The sequence below is a fragment of the Pinus tabuliformis genome, chromosome 8, assembly GCF_031772625.1.
Source record: "Pinus tabuliformis cultivar Carrire ecotype Pingquan chromosome 8, CPIR1, whole genome shotgun sequence".
NCBI lineage: Eukaryota > Viridiplantae > Streptophyta > Pinopsida > Pinales > Pinaceae > Pinus > Pinus tabuliformis.
The window spans coordinates 1239893385-1239913686 of record NC_142294.1 but is presented as its reverse complement, the minus strand read 5'-3'; positions in this window follow the sequence as shown (position 1 = coordinate 1239913686).

Genomic DNA, 20302 nt, shown 5'->3' with positions numbered 1-20302 from the left:
ACTATGAACTGCAAAATACCTCTTGGCGAACCGAGAAGTACAGGCAGGCAATCTCCCCGAATGATGTGTTCATTGTATCATCTTTACAAGGTAGCAGACTCGGCTTCCTATGGATAAAGGATTACAGCCTATTGGGGTCTCCCTTTATATAATCGACGGTATTGAGAGCACAAGTCTGTACTAGCACTGTCTAGTTCCGAAGCAAACGATAGCTGCTAGGTTTAAAGACGTCGAAACATGTCTCTAGGCTAGACCACTAAATGTAAGCGTTAAGTTTCAATGCTTCCTTAGGTTAATTTGATAACTTCTAACGGTTGATCTTAAATTAGGTTTCGATTACAAGGCCCTACCGCTATCATTAGAAAATTCCTATATGCAGCTATATAAGAAAATAGATATTTGTATTCGATGAAAGTTATCACTAATTGAGAGATAGAGAACACAAAATTAATACAAAAATCAAAGAATGAGATATTTCACTAATAAATCTCCTAAATGCACTTAATCTTCCTATAACAGCATAAGAATTTTCATTTCATTTCCAATGCTTATGATGATGCAATTCTAGCTCCTCAATAATGCTACTAATGCAATATTTTTGCTTAAGTAAACTAGAATGATGTTATCCTTTTCATAAAATGAAAAATGAATCTTTCATATAAAGCACTTTAAATGAAAATTTTCACAATTCCAAACAAACAAGCATCAATCAAATCCAAATCATTATAGATGAAACTAAAAGCAACTTCTTCCTTGAATCGAACAAACCAAACACATAAATGCTTCAATCGACAAAGCAAGCAATGTAATCAATTCTTGGAAAGAGAAAAGGGACACTCAAAATAAGAGAACAAACAAGACTCTTTCACTCATTCAATTGAAAACAAAGCATCCTAGTCACTTCTGGGCAGAAGAAGAGAGTCTGAGGGTCAAGACACACTATCACTAGAATGGGAGAAATTATGAATTTTCTTAACTCAAAGACTGGAGTGACTTTTGGGCAAAAGTAGCACTGATCAACATGACTGTTTGGCCAAAAATAAAACTGATTGAGGGATTTAAAGAAAATAAAATAAAATAAAAAAGAACTTCACACTGGGCCAGACTTAACACATCAGAGGGTGGGCTAAACCAAGAAAACATACAAACCAAGCTAAATGAAGCTCTCTAGTCGGGGAGAAAATGATCTAAAAGGCTTACGAGGTCGAAATCATGAGAGAAAAATACACTGGCCAAGATTGGGGACAAACCCTAACATTCATGTACAAGCATCGGTGCAACTGCCTAACTGACAACAAGCGCTAGAGGCTGGTCGGCGCAACTATTTCTCAGCATATCGCACTGATCGGTGTGACAGTCAGTGGATTAAGTGCATTCAGTAAAGGATCCAAGAATATATATATATATATATATATATATATATATATATATATATATATATATATATATATATATATATATATATATATATATATATATATATATATATTCATGGATCCTTCACTGAATGCACTTAATCCGCTGAAAGTCACACCGATCAGTGCGATATGCTGAGAAATAGTCTATATATATATATATATATATATATATATATATAGATTAAATAGGGAAGAAATCTGCTACTATGAATTTCAAACTTAGACTAGTAAGCATAAGAAAAGAAACAAAACCAAAGGGAAAAAGTGGAACAACAAAAGTTCACACGAAATCATGAAATATCAAACAAGACAAATAGAAGGATTGTCTCACCAGTGGAGTCACCAACTTTTGGTGAAGTAAAATTATAAGTGCGGACACAAAAAAATTCCTCTAGCCTGATGATGGTTCTAGCCACAACAGATACATTCTATGAAATATTTCCTTAGGTTAGAACCAATTAAGAGGGCCTACCTCTTAGTACTCTTATCCTGTTTAATGATGTCTTTTCTTGCTTGCTCCAACTATCTCTTGCTTCCTTGTCAAAGCACTTGAAACAAGTAAATAGCAGCAAACAACAACCATGATAATAGACAAATTGTAATTCAACCTACTTAACAAGTCAAGAAACATTAAGCCATGAGTATGTAAGATGACAAATCATGTAGGAAATCAATCTATAATTGCATATATATTGAATCAAATAGAGACTACAACCATTATCTGGATGTTGTTGTTCTCCTCTGACAAGGCCAGGTTTCCACACACTTCTGCTAGCATTCCATGATGTCCTCAATCAAAAATAGTTTTAAGGCTCTTCCCTTTAGGATTCACTCCAAACAAAATCACACTTCTCCCTCACACAACTAGATAGCTACAACTATGAATAGCTTGTTGTTTTACTCCAAATGAAAATAGCACTAGCACACCAACATTAACACTAGCTTGTGCTTGGGAAGAAGGGAGGTTTATATAGGATGAATATATGGGAGATGGATCCTATTCTCATTGGAGAAGGTCTTATCCCTTGAGGTAGTTCCATCATTATATTGGAGAGGAGCCCAAACTGACATCCTCAACCCCATCCAGCCAAACCATTTACCAGAGTTTTGTTACAAAGCTTCTAGAGCTAGAAGTTGCGACTCTTTATTTAAAAAAAAATCCATAAGAGGAAAAATGCAGCTGGAACAAAGCTTAGTCACTACGGTTGGTGCTAGGAATAATGATAATCCCTGCATATAGGTGCAAGGAAGACAAGGGCCATCAGCATCGGTCTTGTAAACTGGGAAAAACAGAAGTTTTAGGGGAAATGGTGCAAAAGGGAATTGATTTGCTCATGAAGAGGGACATAGTGGGAGTTTCTTCATGAAGGGAAAGCATGTGGGGTTCACTGTAGAGGTCCTCCAAGATCAAGGAACGGGGATTACAGGGATAGTGAAAAAATGAAGTGTAACAGACACCTCAAATCAACAAGACAAACATGTGCTCAGTGACATTGTCGTGAAGGTTAAGAGTGACAAGTGTGACACTTGAGATAGATATTCGAACAAATATGATGACACTAGCACGACAGTGCTTCAACTTTGTGTTTGAGTACAACCAATGTTCATAGAGTGAAAGTGACTCATGCACACAAAGAAAAACCTTCAAAATGGCTAGAACAAGATCGTAAGAATGACACAACAATCAACATGCCAAAAGATGACTGGTGGTCGATCAAGCTAAAAGGGTGTAAAGAATCAAAAATAACTCATGCAACGAGGCTGAGTGTTTGCAACCATCAGGTTAAAAATCAAGGAAGGCTCCAAAATTTGGATGCAGGCCAAAATTTTGGAGGGTGTTGTAGCCACTACAACACTTGGCGACACAATGGTTGAATACTAGCTTCTCTGTTTCAGTTAATTTTCAACGTAGGGCCTTGGTCTTTCAGGGAGTATTGATTTTTTGTGCAGGTTACTTTGGATTCCCCACTCACACCATGTACAAACATGGTTCACCTTGTACCAACTCAGTCAAGCACAACCAAATTTTCAGCTAGATCACAGTGTTTCAAAATTGGGAAGGGTAGTTTGGCTCGCGAGCTAAAGATTTTCAAAGTATAAGTTTTTCATCTCTAGTGTTGCTCCACTGCCAAAAGGCCTGGACAATACCCTGACAAAGTCACGTAGCAACACAAACATTGGCCCACTGCTAATGAGCCTGGTCAGTACCCCGATGGAGTTTCCTGCTTCACCTCTTTTCGTAGGAAGCCTTTCTCTTTTTTCGCCTTTGTATTTTTTGTTTTTTAAAAGAGGAATATGCATAGGCACTTATTTATTTTTGGGCGGGAGAGGGATCTTGACTTACTGATAGCAGGAGAGATTGTTCCTTTAGAGAAGCATGCAAGACCTCTGAATTAGGTTTGCTCATTTAGATTTTTCCCCTTCTCCATTTCTACAAGTTGGATAAGCTTGAACACAAAGAGTAGAATGCTGAGTACAAGCATGGGTTTTCCTAGTTTAGACACAGATTAATGGTTTGACGAGATATTCCCTTACAAACAAACCATATTTTCCATCAACGCTTCATTGGCCAAAAATTACAAATAAGCACAGAGAAGACAGACATGGGACTGGCCAAGCGCTACAATGTCACAAGACTCTTTGACTTCAGCCACATACTTATTCAAAAGCTAGAACACAATATAGGAAAATACTTATTTACAAAATGAAAATAACAAGGCATAAAAGCAAAGTAAAGCGAAGTGAAAACAATAAAGTAAAGCAAAAAAAAAGCAATGAAAGGACTCTGTACATAGGGCGGGGCACGACCCCAGATATTTAAAAATAAAATTTTAAATCTTGGCCATTGATAGGAAGGTTGTAAATCCTCCCGTCAAGTGATTATAGATGATATGTGTGTTGGCCAAGTTTTTCGTGAGCCATGAAAGGACCAATCCACAGGGACTGGAACTTCATGTGTTTGCCTTTGTCTTCGTGGGGTTTATGCCACTTCAATACTAAGTCAACCACAAAAAAGATGTTGTTCCCTGTAGAATTTTGATCAAACCATCTCTTGATACGGTTCTGGTCTAGTGCAATGTGTCCATCCTACACTAAACCAATAGACACAATTTCCCTTGGGATTCTTGGGATAACTAGAGAGCAGGAAAGTAGATATTTGGTAGGAGGATGGATTCTTTTCCATATACAAGGAAGTATGGTGATGTGTTTAGAGAGGGTTTTCCTGTAACTTGGTCAGACCAGAGAGCATTCGCTGGAGTAGAATGCCAGTTTCACTGTTCAGAGTGAATGGTCTTTTTTATTATGTGAATGAGATTTTGGTTTGTAGATTCGACAAAAGTGTTTTCCTGCGAGTAGTAGTTAGCTGAATGCTTAAGCATGATACCATATTTCCATGAAAAATAATAAAGTTTCAATGAAGAAAAGTAATTTTCATTGTAAAAAACAAGTGATACAGGAACCCCAAACCTCGAAATGATGTTCTGCTAAAAAAAGTTGATGACTTCCTAGTCATTCAATTGTTTTTGCGGAATTGATTTTGTCCACTGCGTGAAGTAATTTGTAGTGGTCATGATGTAGCAGTGCTTCTTTGATGAATGTTGGAAAATTTACCCAATAATGTCTAAGCCCCACTGTTGGAATTATTTGTCTACTGCAATAGGATCTAATAGGGTTGCTAACCTTTGAGTTCTACGGGGCATCACTGATAGAACAAGCACTTGCGAGCATAAGCGTGTACATATTTGAACAATTTGGGCTAGTAGAAACCAACTCTCATGAATTAATGTGTTTTTGTGTAACCTGTAAAGTGACCTTTGACTGGTCCGTCATGCAAATCACCTAACATTCTCTCTTAATCATGTGCCTCTAGGCACCTGAGCAAAATTCCAATGTTGTGATTTTTGTAAAGAACTCCGTGCACCAACTGGTAAGATAACGCTTTGAGTCAGAGTGCCCTCTTCTGTTGCATGGAAAAGTGAGAGGGCATGGTGTTGTGCTTAAGGTACCAGCCAACTTCTTCGTACCAATATTTCCTGTGCGAAGTGGGTGGCGCACGCTCTACATTGTACATGTCAATTTCTTGCTCCCAACAAATGAGCTCTTCTTCTTCCTCTTGTTCGTGCACTTCTTCTGTTGCAAGTCTGGAGAGATCATGACCCTTGATGGTGTGAACTGGCTTGATATCAAGATCATACTCTTGTAGTCCTATCATCTAGTTCACATGTATTTCACCCAGCTCTTTCAGAATAAGCAGTGATATGACCGTTGGGTGTGGCACAAAGACTATGGTTTTTCAGTAGGTAGGGTTTGAAATGTTTCATCGCCTTCTATACAACATATGATTTCTTATCCACAACACGATATTTGAGCTCGGGTCCCTACATGCTTACGCTCATGAAGGATGTGGGGCATTCGTTGTTCAACTCATCCTTCTGAGTGAGAACTGCAATGAGTGAATTGTCGAAATCAAATGTGTAAAGAAAGAAATATTTGTTGAAATTTAGCTCTATAGCACAGGTGCTTTTGCTATTGCCTCCTTAATACGAGAAAATGCTTCCTTTTCCTTCTTCCCCCAATTGTAGACTTCATCCTTCTTGATTATCTCTTGTATAGGTTTAACAATATGCGCATAATCTAAGATGAACTTTCGGAGGAAGTAGATCTTCCCCAAGAAGGACTACATAGATTTATTGTTGATTAGGTGAGGAATCTGCATGATAGTTCGAAATCAGTCCAGATCAACCTTCATCCCACTCTAGGAAATGATATGAACAATGAGGTTCCCCTCAGACACTGTAAAGACACTCTTCTTGGGATTCAAGGATATCCCATACTTTTGACAACACTCAAAGATCTTCTTAAGATGGTGCAGGTGGGCTAACCATCTTTTGAAAAAAACTATTACGTCATCAAGGTAGACCACCATGCTCTATCCGATGAGCCCATGAAAGGTGATGTCTATAGCACACTCAAAAGTTGTGCCTACGTTTACCAACCCAAATGGAATTCTTCGATAAGCGAACGTACCCCACTTGGTATAGAATGTAGTTTTAAACCTGTCAGGTTCTGCTGCTAGAGCTTGGTTATATTCGAAAAAATCGTCAAGCAGAGAAAACATTTATGCTCTAGGTACTATCTATAAGATGTGCTCCATAGACAACACAGGGTAATTTTCTTTGTCCAAGGCACGATTCAGATTTCGAAAATCAACGCATAGGGGGATCTCCCTGGACTTTTTCCTCATAGGAGCGAAGTTTGAAACCCAAGTAGAATGACGAACCTTGTAAAAGATTTGAACATCCAATAACTTAATCAATTATTTTTGAATGAGGGGTTCAAGTGATGGATGGACTTTTCTGAGCTTCTCCTGAAATGGCTTGACCCCTTCTTTGATTGGAATGATGTGTTGGATTATTAACGTGTCATATGTTTTCAAGTCATGATATATCCACATGAATATATCATGCTATTATCTAAAGAAGCTAACAAAGGCTTGCCGCTCTACACCTGTGTAACACATACCGAGATTCATGAACTTCAGATATATTTATGCTCCTAGATTAATCTATTCATGCATCAGTGTGGAACTCTGGGTTTTAGTGTTCCTGGGTCCCTTGAAGCGGTTCTGCAAGTCATATAGCTTCTCGAGTGAAACCACACCCTTCGGGATGAGGTTTCCTTTACTCTCATCAGTTGTGTCTTGCAGGGACTGCTCATGCACGTATTCATCTATCTCTGCATCATTAAAGATGTTAGCGTTAGGCATGAAATGTAGTATCTATTCATCATTATCATAAACACACAAATTAGTTACGTTGTCATGAATAGATGTCTTATACACAATTTCAACATAAAATCTATCCCTAAGCAGTGTCATGCTAGCACCTGTTTTTTCCAGAGCATCTGCAAATGTATTTCACATTCTTCGTATAGAGATGATGTTAGAAGCTTGGAAATTAGAGATCAGCTACCATACTTCTTGTTGATAGCTCTTAAGATGAGGTGAAACATAGTGTATGGTGTTACGTACTTGATGTACCACAATCTCTAAGTCACCTACCACTTTCAGCATAGCAACATTGATGCTGAGGGCTTTCTCTAAACCGAAAACAAGTGCTTCATATTCGAAAGTATTGTTTGTGCATTCGAACTCCAAGAGGTTCAAGACTAAGTGTTTCCTTTGCCTTGGGTCTATCAAAACACACCCAGATCTAGAGCCATCCCATGTCTTGGATCCGTCGAAATAAAAGGTCCACAGATCATCTGTACAAGAACTGCTTGTTGCACTAGTACTATGTTGACGGTGCTAGACAACCCAACATGTAAGGGGATCTCCCCGGTATGAAGTCTCAATTAGACATCAGATCATTTGGTGTAGGACTCCTAGAAGTGGGTCATAAAGCAATGCCTAGGCTACGATATCGCATAGAGGCAAGTAAGATAACTCTGTTAGTAGCAAGGGTGTGACTACTGTAGTGAGTCAAGGAAGGTGTATGAGAGGTTCGAACACAGGTGGGTTGAGATGAGGGTGAAGGTGAGTTCCAGGTTGAAAGGGTTTAGTCCCAATAGGAACACACAACACACAAGACATACACAACTTTTGGCGGAGCAGTCCACTCGGATGCGGTAGTCACAACATGCAAGGTAAGATAACACGTACAACACTCACGGATCAGGATGAACGAGTGCGATGATTGTTACAACAAGGTTCATGTGAAAGGTCTATATGATGTCCAACAGAGCAATCAACATGGACAAGACAACATTAACAACATGTACAACACATTTCCAATGAACTAGTTCAGATGCAGAACACAGGTTAAAGCAGCATGCATTAAAAGTGTTAAATATCAGTGTTACAACATATACAATACATGTGTGAAAACATGTTGGATCTTATTATATAAAGAAGTGTAAGTTCCCATCATACAATACATCCATGTAAACCTACTAGCCCCAACAGTGAAGCATTACAATGACATCCACCTGCTCCTCCAAAGATATGAACCAGCTCCATGTAGTGGAGAAGCCAAGGTGCATTAAAATACTATCCAAGATTTCTTCAAGATAGTCTTAACAAAAGCTTGGCTGACCAAAAGCCTATACAATGAGTTATGAGGGACTCTTTATAAAAAAGGGTGGGGTAACCCTTGACATTCCCCTTTATGACAGTTCAACTACCCTCATGACTCTTCACCTACTCTATGACTGTTACATCCAACTATTGACACTTGAATTACACTTGACATGACTCAACATTACAATGCACATGTACTCATGTGAGACAACATGGCTTGAGAAATCCTTGCAATACATCACTAACTCTCGGTCCGCTGTGATGAGACCAACTCTTTGACATGCTTGTGATGGTGAAGGTGGTGAGATGATTCCAATCTTGGTCATCCGTGATGGTGTGCATGCACCTCACGGTGACATTTTACTGAAGCGAACTCTTGCCTCCATTGCAGCTGGTACATTGGTTTGTCGCTTTCATCCAACTCATCTGCTAACATGCGCATGGTCTTCTTGGGTGCGGTTGAACCAACAACACACTGATGCATAGTGTCCATGCTGATCTTCAAGTGTGTGTTTGTGGTCATGCGCATCAACTTGCCGAAGTACATGTTCAGCTCCAGTTGAAATTCCTTCTTGTCTTCGCCTTAGTGAGTGTGTTGAATGGGTTGGATTGTATGCATGTGCACAATGACCTGCATGCTGTTGAATCCCTTGCATGCAATCAACAAAATTTCTTGCCATGTCTGCTCCGTGTCAGCTACTGGGATGGCTCATTAACTTGTATGACTACAATTTCATCCATGAGTGCACGTTGCATGCACTGCTATTCTGATTCCTACTGTAACTCATTCGTCTATTTATGTAGCTTCATCTTCTTCTACAGTTGCTGATTCAACACATGCAACTCCTTCTCTATTCCGTTCTCTGTCTTTGCACGATCTTCATGTTGCATCGTCACCTCATAGCCTGAATCTCCAAAGTTTCTTTCATTATCAGTGGATATGCTTGATCTTGCAACTTTGTTCCACCTTTGTGTTGTCAAAAACCTTCCTCTTGCATTCATTTCATCTACTGCATTCATTGTATTTGCTACGTTCTATATACTTCCTTCAGCTGCTATTCATGATGCTACTTGTTGTGAAATCTTGATGTTCTTGTCTATGAACAACTTGATATCTTCGTGAGTAGGCAAGCTCATAGAAAGTTGATTGATTGCATCTACTCTGAACAGTGCCTTCGACTCCACTCTCTTGGAAACAATTGTACCTGCACTACTAAAAGGTAGATGAACACTTGCAATACTTGGAGACATGGAAAAGCTCATGGAAAGAAATTTTCAGTCGAAAACGAAAATGAACTTGAGAATTGACTTGCAACATACCTATGTGGCTGATCATGAAGGTTACGCAATTCTGGTCGGGAGGTCAGGAGACCAATATCCAAGACTACACAAGGCATATTCTAGGTTGTTGGGAGACTGAATGACTGCTGGAATTGTGTAATGCACAGTCTAGTCTGGCTGCTAATTGCTGAAATTGTGGAATGCACAATCTCAGCTCGAAATGGCTATAGGCTTAGTGACTGCATTTCGCAATTTTCTTGGCCAGCAATCACTGTCTCTCAGGATTGAACAAAGTAGTCCTAGGGAACAACTGCTGGGAAGAAATCCATATTTTTGGACAGGAAGGCAGATCCTTCCCTGTCAAGATTGTGCGATGATATCTTGGTGAGGCTCTTGGTGAGGCAACTGAAAGTGAATGTGAGTGCGAACACATGCTGATATTGATTGTAAGCATAAGTGAATGATCATGCATGTAAATGGTGAATGACAGATTCAGAAAATGGAACAACATGCATGTGGGTGAGGCTATTCGCTGAATCGATGACTGTTTGCGAAAATAGTTTCATCCATGCGACAACATTGAGATGTTGATGAAAAATGAAAGGGTTCTAGGAAAAGATAATATACATGCAAATGACAACAAGCATTCAAAGAAATCAAACAAACAATACTCATACAAGCGGAAACAAAAAAAGCGACAGAAATGAAATACAAGGCATGGGAAGCGGGCTTACCTAAAAACAACTGAACTAAGTGTGCCGACTATACCTAGATGTGATATGGGATGTCAGAGCTACAAGGTTGATGTGAGGAATGAGCTCTATAGCATCCGGTTGATGAGTTTTTATAACATTGAGGTTGTGATACACATGCCACAAATCTAGGGAAAGCCACACTTGGTGTGAGGTTTCTGACATGACCCTTGCATGTAACTTCTAACTACTAAACATAGATCCCTGAAACAAGGGATGCCTTTGCATGCTACTTTGGGAGAAGTATCCCATGCATGCAAGTCTGTTTTGCTCAGTCCCGGAGGGAACTGATCAACTCAGCTGCACATGCAAGAGGTTGTTTGACTGCTTGAAGGAAATGCACATTTCTACTTGGGATCTAGGCTGACTGCCCAGGAGATTTGTGTAATTTCTGGGTAAAGTAGTTGACTTCTACCTAGATTTGTGCAAATTCTGGGTTGAGCAGCCCTGCTGGGGAAAATTGCGTAATTCCTACGGGGAGTGTTGATTGACAGGATTGCGAAATCCTGGAGCCCACAAGGCTGCTAGATAGGATTGCGCAATTTATGGAGGCAAGGCTAGTTTCCCTCCAGAAATGTGCAATTTTCTAGGGGAAGATGCTCAGCCTACATTTGGACCAAGTCTGGGTGAAGAGCCTGTGAGGGGAATGCATCAAGTTGTGATCGACAGGCTGCCTTTGTCCAAGAAAAACACTAAAGCTGGTGAACTTGACGAAGTAAGGCAAGCTACTGTGAAGGTTGGAAGGGAGGCTCCAAAATGAACCTAAGGCAAAATTTTGGAGGGTGGTTGTAGCTGCTACAAGATACTACTAACACTACTTCTACAACTGTTACAATATACTGTACATGTTTCATTTATGTAAGTCGGGCAAGGAAAGAGACCCAACTATGTGTCTAGTGGGGTGGGGTTCAGTTGTGGAAGACAACACTCGATCTGTGTTTCCAAAAATAAATTTCCAAATAGAAGTTCTGTGAAAGCAAACAATTCATTTTGACTCTCCAAGGGAGTAACATTATGTTTCATATATCACTCTGACAAAAGCTGGATTTGGTTGTTTCTTCCGTAGTACAAAAGCCATAAGTGTGACTAGTCTATAGAAAAATATCCTTCCAACTTAGTTGATCTAGGTGGATATTGATGGCCACCTGCCTATTCCACTTGGACCCTCACCATTGTTTTTCTTATTTTTTTTCAGTTTCCTTAAAAGTAGCACAACTTACTATTTTTTGCAGTTTTTCGGGTCCTAAACTTCTAGAGCTATTTTGAGGCCCTAAACGATGTTTTATGTGTGTTAATATTCATCTGGCAATTACAAAAGTAATCACATCGATAGTTGTAGTCCTTGGAGAGATCTTTCCAATGAGGTATCATACGTGTCAAATGAAGATAATATGACGAAGTTATGACCCCGGGAGGTTGGCTGCCCAACTAACCCCAGCGAGGCCCATAAACTTCTGGTGTTACATCTACTCTGATTAGGGTTTTGGTTTTTCAGGGTTTGATCTTATTGTTCAATAATATAAATTTCCTTGAGCCTCATTGTAACTCAATTCAGAGGCATGTAGCCACCATATCTTCTCTCATAGATAAGCTACCATCGCCCGAGCTATCTTATTTTTATTATGTTGTAAGCATAGTTCATTATTTTTCTATTAATGAAATGAAGTGTTTTTATGCTACATCTTTGTGTTTATGAGTTAATCTATATGTTGTTGCGTTCCTTTTTATGTTTAGATCAGTGGTATTAGAGCGGTCTGCTCTTTCTCTATTTTTCTTTGCATGTCCCCAATGAGGTTAGGTTATAAGGAGTTAGGGTTCGACCTCCCATGGCGGAAGAAAAGAAAGACGAGGGGGCAAGAGATCCTTTCAAAATTTTTCTTGAAGAATCCCTCGAGCGACAAAGGGATGCGATGATGGATAAATTTTCCCAGATCCTTCAACGGCTACCCACGGGTGATGCATCTTCATCTAGTAGCCACTCTCGAGGCACCACTCATTTTAAGGTACAAGTTAACTTTGATATTCCCATATTCGAAGGCCTTATAAATGTAGAAGCCATAGATAAATCTTTAAATCTATTGAAAGGATATTTTTCAGTTCATGACTTTTCCAATCGGGAAAAGATTACGTTTGCACTTCTTAAAGCCACCCCACACGTCAAGGACTGGTGGGAAACCTACTTTCAACAAAAGGATGAGAGTGAACCCTCGTTGTTTTTAGCTGCATGCACTTGGAATTATTTTCGAGACGCCATCAAGGAATAATATTACCCTGTCGGGAGCTATGAAGATAAATACATAAAGTGGACCACACTATGGTAGGGTAGGGACCAAGGTGTGTCAGAGTTCACAAATACTTTCCATACCCTTCATACAAAGATGGGTATAAAGGAGACTAAGCGGCATTTGGTGCTCAAGTACCGCGATTGTCTACATAAGTAAATCCACGACAAAATGGAGTTCCTAGACATTCCTTGCTTGGCACGACGTATCAGTATGCTGTAAAAATTGAGCAGAATATCAAACAAAAGAAGTGGGACTTTGGATCTGTGAATCCAAAGCAAGGAAAAGGTGCCCCCAAACCATAGAACAAGGGACCAAGCCAAGGCAAGGCTACCCAGGATAACCTGCCGAAGCTGCGAGTAAAGGACAACACCACAAAGACAAAGAAGGATATGGGAAAATGGTGTGAGTTCCATAAGAGCTCCACTCACAATACAAGTGAGTGTCAGGCCAAGTAGTCACTGGTGGCCAAGCTGAAGGCTTCTGAATCAGACGTAGGTTCCAACTATGAATTAGAACCCGATAACGGGACTAACAAAGGGAAGTAGATAATTGATGCAGAGCCTAGTGCCACTGTGGCCACCACAAGGAGCCAAAAAATTGAGCCTAAAGATCCAGAGGAGGGGTAACGCCTCTTCCACTCACACATGTGGGTGAAGGGTAAACCACTATAGTTCATTGTCGATAGTGGGAGCCAAAAGAACCTCATTTCAATAGAATTCGTGAAGTGACTGGGCCTAAAGACTACAACAAATCCACAATAGTACACCATCGGGTGGCTTCACTAAGGATGAGATCTTCATGTCAGCCAGCAGTGTGCCTTTGCTATAGCATCAAGCCCTTCACGAATGAGGTATTGCGTGACATTGCTCCTCTTGAAGTTTCTGATGTATTGTTAGGAAAACCATACTTGTGGAAGTGACTTGATGTATATGAGTCTAGACCTTGCTCTTTGATTATTACTTTGGCTAATAATTTGTAAAAGATACCATAGGTAGACCCACCTACCGCGATCTCTTTGATCACTACAAAGTAATGCAGTAAGATCATTTCCCAGACTAGGAAATTTATTTTCCTTATGGTTCACCCCCAAGGGAAGTGGAAGGTTGTGGCCGCGACTTCCAGGCAGGGTTCCTCTTCACAACAAAAACAAATGGACAAGGTCATGGAGGAGTAGAAGGACATATTTTCCTCACCCACAGGGGTACCTCTACACTGTCAGGTTAAGCACTCCATTGAGCTAACCCTAGGCGTGCCACTGCCTATTGGACCGATCTATTGACACTCTCTTCTGGATAATGATGAGATCAAGAGGCAGATTCAGGAACTACTACAGAAAGGGCACATTAGGCCAAGCTCATCACCCTATGGGAGCCCGATTGTATTGGTACAAAAAAGGATGGGACCTGGAGGCTCTGTATTGACTATCGAGTGCTGAACAAGATCATTGTCTGGAATAGGTACCCAATCCAGTAGATTGATGACCTTTTGAACCAGCTCAAGGGGGGCAAATATTTCAGCAAGATTAATTTGAAATCAGGTTATCACCAAGTGCCCGTCGAACCCTCCGATGTGTGGAAGACTGCCTTCAAATCCAAGGAGGGCCTTTTCAAATGCTTGGTCATGTCGTTCAGATTGACAAATGCCCCTGCAACCTTCACGAGGCTGATGGATGAAATCTTTCAACCATTCACTAATGCATTCATGGTGGTCTATTTAGGTGACATCTTTATCTTCAGTCAGAGTTGGGAAGAGCACCTCCACCATATTCGACCGGTCCTTCAAACCCTTTGACAACACAAGGTGTTTGTTAACTTGGGGAAATGTACCTTTTCATCAACCCAAGTTTAATATCTAGGGTACATCATTAATGATCAGGGTGTACATGTGGACCCATCGAAGATACAAGTCATTTAGGATTGGCCAGTCCCAACCACTCTTGCAAAGCTCCACAATTTTTTGGGTCTTGCCAATTTCCACCGAAGGTTCATGTTGGGGTTATCTCATATCGCTTGGCATTTAAGTTAAGTCACCAAGGACGGAGCGAAAGCCATGTTGTTTTGGTCGAAAACCAAGCAATGGGCATTCTCCGAGTTGAAGAATCGCTTTTGTTCTACACCATTGCTCACATTACTAGAGCTGCAACAATCATTTGAGATTGAGAAAGATGCCTCTAACTATGCTACTGGTGCAGTTCTTACTCAACATGGGCATCCTGTGGCTTACCACAGTGAGACACTTTCAAACACAGTCCAAAAGAACCCCACTTATGACAAAGAGATGTATTCCATTGTGCAGGCCTACCGTCAATGGAAGCATTACATTCTGGGGAAGGAAACAGTCATCCACACAGATCAACCACCTCTATAGTTCATATAGACAGAAGAGAAGTTGCAGAACAATCGTCATCAGAAATGGTCCACCCGTCTTCAACAATTCCATTTGAACATTAAGTATGAGAAGGGCAACACCAATAATGTTGTTGATTGCCTCAGCCGCCCACCGGTCATGGCGATAATCACTGTGATCGATTCCTGTGGGCCCGAGACATCGGGGTGGCCGCATCTTTACAAGAGCGATCCAAAATTCGGTAGCATATACCAGAGACTCCTTGAAGGGAAGAAAGTTTGAAATTTTCACCTTCAGGATGCACTGTTATGGCACTTGGGACACATATGTGTTCCTTCAAGTGAGCATGCCAAGATTATTTTGGAGGCGCACTATAGTTGGCTCGCTAGACATTTCGGAGTAGAGAAAACCATGGTGGTATTGTAGAAGTATTTTCATTGGCCAAAACTTTGTAAACATGTTGGGAAGTACATTAGATCCTACACCGCTTGTGCCATTTCCAAACCAACCATCAAGAAGCAAGGCTGGTATACTCCTCTAACTACTCATAGTCGGCCTTGGGAATCTATCTCCATGGATTATATGTCAGACCTTCCTTCTACTAAGCATGACAATGATTATGTTTTTGTGGTCGTCAACAAATTCTCTAAGATGACCATCATGGCGGCCTCCAAGAAGAGTATCATAGCAGAGGCCACTGCTAAGCTCTTCTTTAAGTGAGTGTGGGTACACTTTGGGATCCCATAGTCCATTATTTCATATTGGGACAACATATTCCTAAGTGCATTTTGGTCAAGTCTCTGGTTGATGTTGGATAAAAAACTCACTAAGTCCAAAAATTTCCATCCCCAAACTGATGGTCAAACAGAGGTTGTCAATAGGATGATCATACACATTCTGCGCATGTACAACTCGAAGCATCCACACACATGGGATGAAAGACTCTCTTATGTCCAACATAGCTACAACAGAGCTCTCCACAACTCAATAAGCCACAACCCATTTCAGGTAGGGATGGTATTTTAGCCATTATTCCCCATTGATGTGGCCATACCAATTGCAACCTCTCAAGTAGATTCGGCTCACGTGCAGTTTGAAGTTGAAAGGGCTAAAAACTTCATTGAGCACATTCAACACATCTTCTAATAGGTCCATGATATATTGGACAGATCCAGTGCTAAGTACAAGTAATGACATGATCAACATCAAGTGCTGCACAAATTCGAAGCGGGTGACAAAGTTTGGCTACATTTGCAGAAGGAGAGCCTTGATGGACCTCACCACAAGCTTCGTCTGCTCTGATATGGGCCATATACCATGACCAAGGAAAATGGGGACAATGCCTTTGAGCTTAGCATCCCACCGTTCCTTGGTTTTCACCCAGTGATCAATGTAGATCACCTTCAACCATACTTTCCACCATCATTGGACACATCTGACATTGTATAACAACTCACACGAACAGAGCTCAACCCAAACTGCATGGAACATGTGACAATTGATCAGATCATGGACACACAGATCAAGAACACTTGGAAATAGAGGATATAGCTATATCAAGTTGTCAAAGTAGGCGAACTCCTTCACCAAGGAAAATGGCCCACCTGGGACCAAGTTCAGTAGAAGTTTCTCATCTCATGGAGGAACTCAACGCAATGGGGACCATTGCTTCCTAAGGAGGGTGGACTGATCAAAGTGGATACTTGTGGCCACCCACCTATTCCACTTGGACCCTCACCATTGTTTCTTTCAGTTTTTTTTTTTTTTAATTTGTTTGTTTTTGTTTTTTTGTTTTGTTTTATTTATTTATTTTATTTTTTTTCGTTTGTTTTTTTGTTTTTGTTTTTGTTTTTCTGTTCCAGTTTTTTTTTTTGGGGTTTTGTTTTGTTTTGTTTTTTGTGTTTTGTTTTTTGTTTTGTTTTGTTTTGTTTTTTGTTTTTTGTTTTTTGTTTTTTGTTTTTTGTTTTTTGTTTTTTTTTGTCTTTTTTTTTTTTCCTTTTGTTTTGTTTTTGTTTTTGTTTTGTTTTTATTTTTTGTTGTTTTTGTTGTTTGTTTTCGTTGTTTGTTTTTGTTTGTTTGTTTGTTTGTTTTTTTTTTTGTTTTGTTTTTTTTGTTTTTGTTTTTTTTTGTTTTGTTTTGTTCTTTTGTTTTTTCAGTTTCCCTAAATGTAGCACAATTTACTATTTTTGGCATTTTTTCATGTCCTAAACTTCTGGAGCCGTTTTGTGGCCCTAAACGGTGTTTTTTTTGGCAAACTTCATCAATAATTATGGAATTAATCGCATCGGCCATTGTATTCCTTAGATATATCTTTCCAACAAGGTATCATATGCGTCAAATGGAAATAATATGACTAAGTTACGACCCCGGGAAGTTGGCCTCCCAACTAACCCCAGTGGGGCCTATAAACTCTTGGTGTTACATCTGCTTGGGTAAGGTTTTTGGTTGTTTATGGTTTTCTCTTATTGTTCGATGATTAAAGAAGGCCCTTGAGCCTCATTTTAACTCAGTTAAGAGGCATGTAGTCGCCACATCTCTTCTCAGAGATAAACTACCATCACCTGAGCTATCTTATTTCTATTTTGTTGTAAGCATAGTTTAGTATTTTTCTATTAATGAAATAAATGAAATGAATTGGTTTTCTGCTGCATCTCTGTGTTTAAGAGTTTATCTGTAAATTGTTGCGTTCCTGTTTAAGTTCAGATCATTACTGGATTAGTCTTTGTTAAGAAATAAGCCATATGCTTCTGGGGCATCCACAATTACAAGGTTAATGCACTGGTGAACTCGTCTGTCAGATGATAACTAGATGATCACATCCCAGAGTTCACCAATGGCTGGTACACATGTTCGGTCAAGTTGGATGATTTGCGCAGTTGTACTTCTCCATTGCACATTGATTCGTTTAGCGATGGAGAGTGGCATGAAATTGACTGACGTGCCATAGTTAACCAAACAATTGTGAACATTGAAATTGAATATTTCAAATGATAACAAAAATGGTGGGAAGAGAGAATTCTCTTCTTCCATGTGAAGCGTATTGAGCACAGATGTGAGTGATCTGGGAGACTTGCTTGGTCCCTTGCTAGAAGAGCCAACATTGTCTGTGGAGGTTTGCCCCAGTGCGTGCACAGTTTACTTCTCCATTGCACATTGATCTGTTTAGTGATGGAGAGTGGCATGACATTGAATAATGTGCCATAGTTAACCAAACAATTGTGGACATTGAAGTTGAATATACCAAATGATAACAGAAATGGTGGGAAGGGCGAGTTCGCTTCTTCCATGTAAAGCGCATTGGCACAGATGCGAGTGATCGGGAGACTTGCTTGGTCCCTTGCTGGAAGAGCCAACATTGCCTGTGGAGTTTTGCCCCAGTGTGTGCAAAAGAATATCTCACTAATCCGTGATCTTGGTTAACTCATACAAAGAAATGTTTGCACGAGTCTTCATCATGTCTTCAACAATATTGTAATCCAAAGCGGGAAGACTTAGCTAGTTTTCTGGGGGAAGAATTATGTTTGTATTATCTGGTGGAGTGTTTTGGAGTCTGCTTCTCATGGACATATCTTTCACTATAGTCGTGTTCTCAGACTTGCTTTGTGTTTTCTATGTTGAGGAGGCAAGTGGATCAGCTGTTCTGAGCAGTTGTTCAAATTTTTCTTTCGGTATCTCAAACACAGTGGGATCCCCTTGACTTCTCAAGTTGTATCCGTTGTTCTACTTTGGGGGATCCTTATTGGCGGTTGCTTTCATATGGGCATCATTAACACATTGTTACATGTTAATTACATGCCCAAAACTTGGAGCTTCATCATACACATCATCCTCTTCTTCATCTTCATCCTACAACTCAACCTGCTTAGTGGCTTTAAAATGATCATTCAACCTTGAAGCCATAGTGCTCATAACTCGGTTCCATTCTGGACAAGAATTATCTAAATGTCGTTCTTCATGAATTATGCAATAGTTATCCTCCACAAATTGGTCCACTTGGAACACAACATTGAAGCTCTGCGAAGATTTAGCCGGGTGGCTACTGCTGCTACCTGATGTCACATTCTTACTGTATGCAAATATGTGAGGTCTGCTACTCACATATATTTCGGTCATCCACTGCTTAAGTTTAGCTTCTTTAGTCTGAGACCTCATGCATGTGTCTTTGGAGTCCTTAGCTATTTATTCATCTACAATTACTCCAATAGCACGCAAGTCTTTCTCCACATCAATTGCTTCTTGGAAATTTTCTAAAAGTGTTGGTTTCGCAACTCGCTTGATGAACTCTACAATGATTGTCAAAAGTGCAGACATGTAGTAGTCAAATGTGATGGAGTCATGAGGTTTAGTGTCTGCAATGAACTTGTTCAAGATATGATTAAACCTCTGGTTAAAGTCTTTCACTTTTTGTTTCTGCTCCATATTGAGACTACCTAACTCTTTTAATAACATGGCAGGTGTTTTGTCCTCACCAAATTTCTGAAGGAAAATTCTCTTGAACATCCCCCAGTTCTGGATGGAGTTGAAAGGAAGGCCATGGTACCATACAATTGCACTGCCATCCAAGGTACATGGAAACAATAAACATGCAACAATGCAGGAGATCCTTTCAAAATGTTGCTCGAAGAATCCCTCGAGTGACAGAGGGACGCGATGATGGATAACTTTGCCCACATGCTTCGATGGCTACCCACAGTCAATGCATCTTCATCCAAAAACCACTCTGGAGGCACCACTTCTTTTAAGGTATAAGTTAAATTTGATATTCCCATATTCGAAGGCCTCATAGATGCAAACACCGTGGATAAATGGTTAAATCTATTGGAAGGATATTTTTTAGTTCATGACTTTTCCAATCGGGAAAAGATTACATTTTCACTTCTCAAAACCGTCCCACACATTAAGGACTAGTGGGAAACCTACTGTGAACAAAAGGATGAGAGTGAACCCTCACTATTTTCAGCTACACCCACTCAGAATTCTTTCCAAGATTCCATCAAGGAATAATATTACCCTGTCGGGAGCTATGAAGATAAATACATAAAGTGGACCGTGCTATGGCAGCGAAGGGACCAAGATGTGTCAAAGTTCACAAATACTTTCCATACCCTTCGCACGAAGCTCGGTATCAGGGATACTGAGTGG